This window comes from Eleutherodactylus coqui, chromosome 8, assembly GCF_035609145.1.
Source record: "Eleutherodactylus coqui strain aEleCoq1 chromosome 8, aEleCoq1.hap1, whole genome shotgun sequence".
NCBI classification, from domain to species: Eukaryota; Metazoa; Chordata; class Amphibia; order Anura; family Eleutherodactylidae; genus Eleutherodactylus; species Eleutherodactylus coqui.
The window spans coordinates 183921228-183932451 of record NC_089844.1 but is presented as its reverse complement, the minus strand read 5'-3'; the positions used below and the strand labels follow the sequence as shown (position 1 = coordinate 183932451).

Below are 11224 nucleotides of genomic sequence, written 5' to 3'. Positions count from 1 at the left end.
ACAGTATGCCGCTGGATAGTCAGGGCACCCTCCTGTCTATTTCTCAGCGCGTACAGGAGGAGGAGGAGGAGCATGAGGAGGATGAGGAGGAGGGGGAAGAGACAGCTTGGGCCGCTGCTGACGGTACACCGGCTGATTGCCTGTCATCCTTTCAGCGTGTATGGCCTGAGGAGGAGGAGGAGGAGGAGGAGGAGGAGGATCCTGAAAGTGATCTTCCTAGTGAAGACAGCCATGTGTTGCGTACAGGTACCCTGGCACACATGGCTGACTTCATGTTAGGATGCCTTTCTCGTGACCCTCGCGTTGCACGCATTCTGGCCACTACGGATTACTGGGTGTACACACTGCTCGATCCACGGTATAAGGAGAACCTGCCCACTCTGATTCCCGAAGAGGAAAGGGGTTCGAGAGTGTTGCTATACCACAGGACCCTTGCGGACAAGCTGATGGTAAAATTCCCAGCCGACAGCGCTAGTGGCAGAAGGCGCAGTTCCGAGGGCCATGTTGCAGGGGATGTGCGTAGATCGAGCAGCATGTACATCCCAGGCAGTGCAACAGTCTTTAAGGGCCTGGCCAGCTTTATGGCTCCCCACCAAGACTGTGTCACCGCTCCCCAGTCACGGCTGAGTCGGCGGGAGCACTGCAAAAGGATGGTGAGGGAGTACGTAGCGGATCGCACGACCATCCTTGGTGACGCCTCTGCCCCCTACAACTACTGGGTGTCGAAGCTGGACACGTGGCCTGAACTAGCCCTGTATGCCCTTGAGGTGCTTGCTTGTCCTGCGGCTAGCGTCTTGTCGGAAAGGGTGTTTAGTGCGGCTGGGGGAATCATCACAGATAAGCGTAGCCGCTTGTCAACCGACAGTGCCGACAGGCTAACACTCATCAAGATGAACAAAGGCTGGATTTCCCCAGACTTCCGTTCTCCACCAGCGGACAGCAGCGATACCTAAGCAATACGTAGGCTGCACCCGCGGATGGAAGCTACGTTCTCTCTCACCATCCAAAACGGGGACATTTCTGCTTCATCAATCTGTGTCTAATATTCCTCCTCCTCCTCCTCCTGCTCCTCCTCCTGAAACCTCACGTAATCACGCTGAACGGGCAATTTTTCTTAGGGCCACAAGGCTCACTCAAATAATTTTTCAGAACAATTTTTATAAGTTTCAATTAGCTTAAAAGCGTTGGAACTTTAACTTGAACCAATTTTTTGTTACACTGGGCTGCCTCCAGGCCTAGTTACCACTTAAGCCACATTAACCAAAGCGATTCACCTGCCATCTTGGTTGGGCATGGCCAATTTTTACTGAGGTACATTAGTACTGTTGGTACACCAATTTTTTGGGGCCCTCACCTACAGTGTAATCATAGTAATTTCTATGTTCTTCGCCTGCACTCATGGTACAGAAAGGTGTGTGGGGTTGGCCTACACTTTAGCTACATAAATGTCACTTGTGCCTTGGCTATACTAAGGCTACTGAAATGGAACTAAGACTGCGCTCCCGCTATACTGCTGCTTCAGAATTGTTACTGGGGCCTGTCTTGAGTGCTACTATTGCTTACATGGAACGAAGACTGCGCTCCCGCTATACTGCTGCTTCAGAATTGTTACTGGGGCCTGTCTTGAGTGCTACTATTGCTTACATGGAACGAAGACTGCGCTCCCGCTATACTGCTGCTTCAGAATTGTTACTGGGGCCTGTCTTGAGTGCTACTATTGCTTACATGGAACGAAGACTGCGCTCCCGCTATACTGCTGCTTCAGAATTGTTACTGGGGCCTGTCTTGAGTGCTACTATTGCTTACATGGAACGGACACGTGGAGAGGACACGTAGTGCCTCAAAAACATCCCCCTCCTCCTCCAACAGGGAAAACATTGTTGGCAAATGCCTTTGCATTGGTTTGTCTGGTGGCAGTCCAAGAATTTCACCTTTACCGACACTACAAGAGAGCCCCCCCACCATCCCCCCGCCACGGCCCACTTAATCCTGGCCACATTCCGAAAACCAACAAAATACAACCGTGGTACTAGGTCCGCAGTCACCACCACATTACCACCAACGCGGTTACTGTTAAGGTGCATATAACCACGGACACGTGGAGAGGACACGTAGTGCCTCAAAAACATCCCCCTCCTCCTCCAACAGGGAAAACATTGTTGGCAAATGCCTTTGCATTGGTTCGTCTGGTGGCAGTCCAAGAATTTCACCTTTACCGACACTACAAGAGAGCCCCCCCACCATCCCCCCGCCACGGCCCACTTAATCCTGGCCACATTCCGAAAACCAACAAAATACAACCGTGGTACTAGGTCCGCAGTCACCACCACATTACCACCAACGCGGTTACTGTTAAGGTGCATATAACCAGTCTGACTGGGGCATGCAGACACCTTGACAGAATGAATAGTGTGTGGCACATAGGTTCCCCATTGCTATGCCCACGTGTGCAGCTCCTGATGGCGGTGGCACAGGATTGTATTTCTCATTGCTTCTGTACAGCATTGTGGGCTATCGCCCCGCCCCTATTAAAGAGGGTCGCTACCTAGCCGTGCCAACCCTGTGCAGTGTGTGCCTGCGGTCCCTCGTCGTGGCAGACGCACTTCTAAATAGACATGAGGGTGGTGTGGCATGAGGGCAGCTGAAGGCTGCGCAGGGACAGTTTGGTGTGCGCTGTGGGGGGGAGGGGGTGCGGTTGGGCAGCATGTAACTCAGGAGAAGTGGCAGTGGAGTGTCATGCAGGCAGTGATTGTGCTTTGTTGGAGGTAGTGTGGTGCTTAGCAAAGGTATGCCATGCTAATGAGCGCTTTTCAGAAGTAAAAGTTGTTGGGAGGGGGGGGGGCCCACTCTTGCCGCTATTGTGGCTTAATAGTGGGACCTGTGAACTTAGGATGCAGCCCAACATGTAGCCCCTCGCCTGCCCTATCCGTCACTGTGTCATTCCCATCACTTTCCTGAATTGCCCAGATTTTCACACATGAAAACCTTAGCGAGCATCGGCGAAATACAAAAATGTTCTGGTCGCCCATTGACTTCAATGGGGTTCGTTGTTCGAAACGAACCCTCGAGCATCACGGGAAGTTCGTTACGAATAACGAACACCCGAACATTTTGGTGTTCGCTCATCTCTATTAAACAGCTAAAGATGAAGGGAAATTTCACCCTTCAGCATGACAATGACCCAAAGCAGACCTCCAAATCACAAAAGAATGGCTTCACTAGAAGAGAATCAAAGTTTTGGAATGGCCCAGCCAGAGCCCTGACCTGAATACTACTTAAAATCTGTGGGTTGACCTGAAGAGGGCGCTATGCAGTGCTGTCATAAAGTCAAAGGGTACATCCACAGAGTATTAGTTTGAGGCCTCTTTAACATGGCCATAGGCGTTTAAATGTGTGCCCACCGACGCTGTAAAAATGCATGAACGGGCACACAAATCTAACATTTGTGTGCCCGTTCAGACGGCACGGCCCCAGCACATAAACGCCAAGCCTGCAATGCCATTGTCTCCCCTTCCCTCCTCCTCGCTGGCTCACCTCCTCTCTCCTTCCCTCTGGCTGCTTTGCAATGGGAGTAGGCGGGACGGAGGCAGAGCTTAGCACCCGCCCCTTGTCCTCAGCCAGCAATGGAAGAGGGCAGAGCTTAGCCCCATCACGCCACCCCCCATTGCAAACAGCCGGACATGAGGAGAGAGGAGGAGAGAAAAGGGAGGGAGTTTAGAAGTCCCGCTGCTAAACTCCCTCCCACCTCCCTTCTCCGGCCGCTGTCATTGGCTCCCCATAGGAGACCATGCAGTGGTCGACATATTCCGGCCAGAAAGATAGTTCCAGGACTATCTTCGACCCGGCGCTTTTACGCCATGGTAATCCAATGCATCAGATCGTAGTGTATATCAGCCGGCCGTGAAAACAGCGGCCGATATACGCTAATGTGAAAGAGCTCTGAGGGTGTGCATACTTATGCAAGCACATTATTTAAGGGAAGAGGGTGGGGGGGGCCGTCCACCCCAAAAAATTTCAGTTTGTTTTTCAATAGAATTGTACAGATACCGGGTCACATTAAAGGGGGAAATGAAACTAAACTGATTTTTTTTTAACATAACAAAAACATGGCATTATAATAAGGGGGTGTAGACTTTTATATAGTAACTAACTCGGGCACTGCCAGGACTGAGGAAACTAACAGGGTAGGGCATCACAGAAGCCAAACGGGTGATGAGTGATGGAGTCCAAAGCAGCAAAAGATTAACTGTTCATTTATCTGATTGCCTGGACGTCTGCTCTGTATATTGCAGTCCCTTCCATGCAGTGCAGTCCCCTATCTGATGCTTAGTAGGCTACATCTTGATGGTGAAATTTTTGCTTTCACATTCACATCAATCCCATGATGCATCAGCACAGCATTACATGAGCAGTTACAGACTGTACCATCTCTGCTGCAGGGAAATTCCGCCATTACATTCTGTATCCACTTAAATAAGCTACAGATCTATATGTATACAGTCAGGAGGATGAGCTGTGATCTCCTCTATTATACAGTGTGATCATCAGTAACTGTGACAGGATGTCTGTGTCCCTCTCTAGGTAGTTTCTGTGGTAGATCCAGGTAATAGCATCACTTTGATTTTAAAATTGACTGGTTTCAGACATCATTACTAGAGATGAGCGAACACCAAAATGTTCGGGTGTTCGTTATTCGGAACGAACTTCCCGCGATGCTCGAGGGTTCGTTTCGAACAACGAACCCCATTGAAGTCAATGGGCGACCAGAGCATTTTTGTATTTCGCCGATGCTCGCTAAGGTTTTCATGTGTGAAAATCTGGGCAATTCAAGAAAGTGATGGGAATGACACAGCAACGGATAGGGCAGGCGAGGGGCTACATGTTGGGCTGCATCTCAAGTTCCCAGGTCCCACTATTAAGCCACAATAGCGGCAAGAGTGCCCCCCCCCCCCCCCACTGTCAGCATAAAGATCGTCCTCCTCTGGCACAGCTGTAACAGCTGTAGCAGAGAAGAACGATGTTTGCCCATTGAATTCAATGGAGCGGCAATACAGCATGTTCCACTGAATGCAATGGGCTGCCCGCGATCGCAGGATGAATGGTCGGAAAGGGGTTAAATATATAACCCCTTTCCTGCAATTCATCCAGAAATGTGTTACACTAAAAATATATACCGGCGTATAAGGCGACCGGGCGTATAAGACGACCCCCCAACTGTCACCTTATACGCCGGCAATACAGTGGAGCAAAGAATAAAAAGCATTACTTACGTTTTTAGATGATCTGCGGCGCTCCTGCAGGCTGTCACTCCCTCCTAATCCACGGCAGACAAGCTTTCTCTATGAAAGGCTTTAAATCCCTGCCTCCAGAAAGACACGTGCCTTCAGCCAATCACAGCCAATGACAATGATGTCATTGAATGGCTGTGATTGGCTGTGTTTCTGGAGGCGGGGATTTCAAGCCTTGAAATCCCCGCCTCCAGAAACACAGCCAATCACAGCCATTCAATGACATCATTGTCATTGGCTGTGATTGGCTGAAGGCACGTGTGCTTCTGGAGGCAGGGATTTAAAGTCTTTCGTGGAGAAAGCAATACTCTGCCGTGGACCAGGAGGGAGTGACAGCCTGCAGGAGCGCCGCAGATCATCTAAAAACGTAAGTAATGATTTTTATTCTTTGCTCCACTGTATTACCGGCGTATAAGGTGACAGTTGGGGGGTCGTCTTATACGCCCCGTTGCCTTATACGCCGGTATATATTTTTAGTGTAACACATTTCTGGATGAATTGCAGGAAAGGGGTTATATATTTAACCCCTTTCCGACCATTCATCCTGCGATCGCCGGCAGCCCATTGCATTCAGTGGAACATGCTGTATTGCCGCTCCATTGAATTCAATGGGCAAACATCGTTCTTCTCTGCTACAGCTGTTACAGCTGTGCCAGAGAAGAAGGATTTGTCTTCTATATGTTCTCAATGGGGTCAGCGCTGCTGCCGCTGGCCCCATTGAGCGCATATAGAATGCATCCATAGCGAACCGCGGGAGGGGCAGACTTTCATATCCGGCGGACACCTTATCTCCCCAGCCACTCACAGCAGGGGGGTGGTATAGGGCTTAAACGTTGCAGGGGGAAGTTGTAATGCCTTCCCTGTCTTTATATTGGCAAAAAAAAAGCGCTAACGTCTCAGGGAAGAAAGTTTAAGTAACCCGGACACCGCATGGTGTTCGTTACGGATAACGAACATACCGAACACCCTAATATTCGCACGAATATCAAGCTCGGAAGAACACGTTCGCTCATCTCTAATCATTACCCAAGTAATTCAGAGTGGGTCAGAAATGAGATCATATGATCATCTGAGGAGAAAGAGGCCAGGAGATTCAGATAGAAAGGAAACACAAACCAAGGTAACACTAGCCCACTCGGCTAGTACATAGCTATATAGTGAATGATCAGAGTGGCCCTTGTGGTCTCTGTGGCCCTTTAGCCCATGTGGTCTCTGCTTTATTGTTATGAGGGTGCATTCAGATGAACGTATATCGGCTCGGTTTTCACGCCGAGCCGATATACGTCGTCCTCATCTGCAGGGGAGGGGGGGGGATGGAAGAGCCAGGAGCAGGAACTGAGCTCCAGCCCCCTCTCTGCCTCCTCTCTGCCCCTCTGCACTATTTGCAATGGGGAGAGGCGGGATAGGGTGGGGTTCAGTTCTGAGAATTAGCCCCGCCCCCATCCTGCCTCTCCTCATTGAAAATAGTGCAAAGGGGCGGAGAGGAGGCAGAGAGGGGGCGGGAGCTCAGAGCACTGCTTCTGGCTCTTCCAGCCTCCTCCCCCTGCAGAGAGGGACACCGTATATCAGCTGGGCGTGAAAACCCAGCCGATATACTGTCGTCTGAATCCAGCCTAAGATTGTAACATGCAATTGACACTTAAAAATCTACAATGGAAACAGGTGGATGATGTTTTGGGCAACGGGGCCAATGTTTTCCTGAGCTCCGATCCATAAGGCCATGTCAAGTACTCAGTCTGAGCGATACAGCTTGTAATATTAGAAATAGTTGTCATCTGCTTATTTTATTTCATTACTTCTTCTTGTACTACAGGATGGGGCAAAAGTCACCATATGTAAATTCTAGTTCTGCTGTCAGCGTGCGATTGTGGCCCCTCACAGCAGGTGAAACGCCTGTACAGACTGTTAATAACAGCCCGGTAGTCAGTTGCTGTCATTGATACCTGATTGGTTCAGTTCCTGATGACATCATCAGTGACAGCCAATCACAGTGCTGGCTAAGCGCTGCCCTGCTATTCATCAGCAATCTGGTCCCGAAAGCTGAATATAAAAAAGTCGTTCCTGGTCATTCCCATTGAGCAAGTTTGATCTGTAGCGCTGGAATGTCTACAGGACGTATCCAGGACAACTTGTGAATAAATACTTCTGAAATTCTGGGAGAAAGTTATGGTTTATAGAGTGACAGGCTAAAATCCAAAGCAGAACCACACAGCAAACTTTAATAACTTTTGATTATCTTTCATTTGACAGGAACTTACCTTACCTTTAAATTGGTAAGTCTCCTAAATTGCTCAGAAACATGCAAAATGTTTCAAATGTGCTTCCACAATAAAGTAAACAATTGGAAATACATATCTGATAAATAATTGGTACAGCATGTATGCTCCTATTTAATAAGCTGCCATAAAAAAATGAAGACACAATTTTTTAAAGTTTTCCTCAATTTTGGTGTTTTCAAGAAAAAAAAAGGCAAGTTGCATCGATCTACTTTTACCACCTAAATAGAGTACAATAAATGACATAAATCAATGTCAGGATTACTTGGATGTGTAAAACCTGTACATGGTTATTCTGTGTTAGGCCTCGGTCACACGGGCGTTTTTTCCTGCGATTTGCGGATCACATGACGGATTCGCCGAAAAGTCTGCAGCTAGCAGCGTTTTCCGCGAAACGGCCCCGATCAAAGGAGCGCTGCCCGCTTTCCCCTGCCACAGCTGTGGCAGAGGAGAACGATGTTCGCCCATTGAATTCAATGGAGCCGGCAATGGGCTGCCGGCGAGAGCGGGATGAATTTTCGGGAAGGGCTTAAAAATATAAGCCCTCCCCTGAAAACCATCCTAAAGTGTGTAAAAAAATAAAAATAAATCATGAATGGGTGAGTGAGAGCTGCCTCTGATTGGTGAGGGCTGTGACCAATCAGAGGCAGCCCATTCAGCAGGTGGGGATTTTAAATCCCCGCCTGCTGAATACTACTGCTGTTCAGGATAACTACCGGCCGGCCGCGGCTGAACTCCGTCTGCAGGGAAAAGGTGAGTATCCTTTTTTATTTTATTTTTATTGCCAGCTCCATTAAATTCAATGGGCAAACATCGTTCTTCTCTGCCCCAGCTGTTACAGCTGTGGCAGAGTAGAATGATCTTTATAGTATACTAGCTGATATACCCGGCTTCGCCCGAGTTAATTTGGTACTGGTGTTTATCTGGTGTTCACACGGAAAATCTTATGAAGTCGTGCTTACTTTAGAGATACTGAGGAAAAACATATGTTCACCATTTTGCATAGTTCTCTGCGTTACCCAGAAAACACCACGTGGAGGTAACCATGCGACGTTTCCTTTATATAAAATGACATCAGGAAGTGAGAGAATTAGATTCCGTACGTAAAATTTGGACGCTAATACTTTTGCGCATAGAATTGAATAATCGAGTTGGGACCCATTAACTTTTTATACTTAGGACACAATCAATGCTTGTGCCAAATTTTATGTTTCTATGACATTGGGAAGTGAGACATTTAGATTATGTACGTAAAATTTGGACGCTAATTCTTTTGCGCATAGAATTGAATAATGGAGTTGGGACCCATTAGCTTTCCCTATTTATGACATAATCAATGCTCGTGCCAAATTTCCCGTTTCTATGACACCGGAAAGTGAGAAAATTACATTCCGCACGTAAAATTTGGACGCTAATTCTTTTGCGCATAGAATTGAATAATCGAGTTGGGACCCATTAGCTTTTCCTATTTTTGACATAATCAATGCTCGTGCCAAATTTCCCATTTCTATGACACCGGAAAGTGAGAAAATTAGATTCCGTACGTAAAATTTGGACGCTAGTTCTTTTGCGCATAGAATTGAATAATGGAGTTGGGACCCATTATCTTTCCTATTTATGACATAATCAATGCTCGTGCCAAATTTCCCGTTTCTATGACACCGGAAAGTGAAAAAATTACATTCCGCACGTAAAATTTCGACGCCAATTCTTTTGCACTAGAATTGAATAATCGAGTTGGGACCCATTAGCTTTTCCTATTTCTGACATTATTAATCCTCCTGCCAAATTTCGAGTTTCTATGACACCGGGAAGTGAGAGAATTAGATTCCGTACGTAAAATTTGGACGCTAATTCTTTTGCGCATAGAATTGAATAATCGAAGTTGGGACCTATTAACTTTTCCTATTTATGACATATTCAATGCTCGTGCCAAATTTTAAGTTTCTAAGGCATTGGGAAGTGAGAGATTTAGATTACGTACGTAGAATTTCGACGCTAATTCTTTTGCGCTAGAATTGAATAATCGAGTTGGGAACCAATTACTTTTCCCATTTTGGAGATAATCTATGCTTGTGCCAAATTTCATGTTTCTACGACATCGTGAAGTTGGAGAACTTTTGGCGAGTCAGTGAGTCAGTCAGTGAGTCAGTGAGGGCTTTCAGCTTTATATATATAGATATTCTCAATGGGCACGGCGCTGCTGCCGCCGGCCCTATTGAGCGCATATATAGAACACAAGGAATCGCAGAACGCAGATAGGCGCGTTCTGCGAATCGTTGTGTCCTATAATTTATCGCACATCCGCATAAAAAGCGGACATGTGACCGATCCCATTGCGAAGCATTGGGTCTATATATGCACGGATCGCATGCGCAAATCGCGCGAAAAAACGCCCGTCTGACCGAGGCCTTAAAGTGACACATGCCAGATTTCCCAAATTTGGGCTGGTTATTAAGGCCTGAGGACGCACTAACCCTACATAATTACCTTATATAAGGATTAATTGTCACATACAGTGTCCTTTGAAGATTCCTTTGACATTGTGGAGGATTTTGTGGAATAACTCGGATTTTCTCACTTAAATTACTTTTTCCATATTTTCTGACCTTTTGTATTAGAGCCCTGAGTTCAGAAAAAAGTATTGCAGATATAATTGTATCTTACCCAGACAGGAAAAGCAAAAAGAGACAAAATACAAATCTTATTACTTATTACCTGCACCAGTGAGAGATACAAAGACAAAGGAAATGAATGTTCTTATGATAACTACACTTAAAGGGCCACTACGGTGAAAACACAGTTTTTCATCTCTGACTCCCTCACCTGATTGTCACACTATGGACTTCTCCTTTGTATATTGCAGTAACTTTAATACAGTTAATCCTCTTGTCTGATACTTATCAGACACCATATTGATTGTTAGATTTCTCCTTGTTTTGATTTCCTCTGTGTTGTATTTTCAATCCTATGATGCATCACAAGAGCATCACATGACTAGCTACAACCAGTACCATCTCTGCCTGCTCAACCTAATAGGCTACACTGCAAGCCTTAGGTTGATGGCACATTGTGCAGAATTGTTTTTGGTGCCTCCCATCATAAAAACAAAAAGCGATATGTATGTGCTTGCTTCGGCAGCACATATACTAAAATTGGAACGATACAGAGAAGATTAGCATGGCCCCTGCGCAAGGATGACACGCAAATTCGTGAAGCGTTCCATATTTTTCCTACCGAAGGTGGACATAAAACAATTGGAAACACTTAACGCCCCTATCTCCGTCCAGGAAACACTCAAAACAATCAAATCCCTAAAAAAAGACAAAGCCCCGGGCCCTGATGGGTATTCCAACGAGTACTACCAAATATATGGGGAAGAGTTGGCCATAAATCTCACTAAAACCCTTCATAACGCCATGAGACTTGGAGAATTACCCACAGAAATGCTCCAAGCTACAATAGTAACTATCCCAAAACCTGACAAAGATCACTCCTCACCGGCAAACTACAGGCCAATTTCCTTATTGAACAGTGATACGAAGGTTTATGCAAAAATCCTAGCCCAAAGACTAATGGGAATCATCCCAAACCTGGTACACAGCGATCAGGTGGGCTTCACACTGGGTCGCCAGGCGTCGGACGGCACAAGGAGGATAA

General features: G+C 46.7%; 1 non-coding gene across 1 annotated transcript; it reads left to right on the top strand.

The window, feature by feature from the left end:
* The first annotated feature begins 10689 nt into the window (after positions 1-10689).
* On the top strand, positions 10690-10796 carry LOC136578170 (U6 spliceosomal RNA). The gene has a single exon (XR_010786590.1). It is a non-coding gene; the product is annotated as a U6 spliceosomal RNA (small nuclear RNA).
* The last annotated feature ends 428 nt before the right edge of the window (positions 10797-11224 follow it).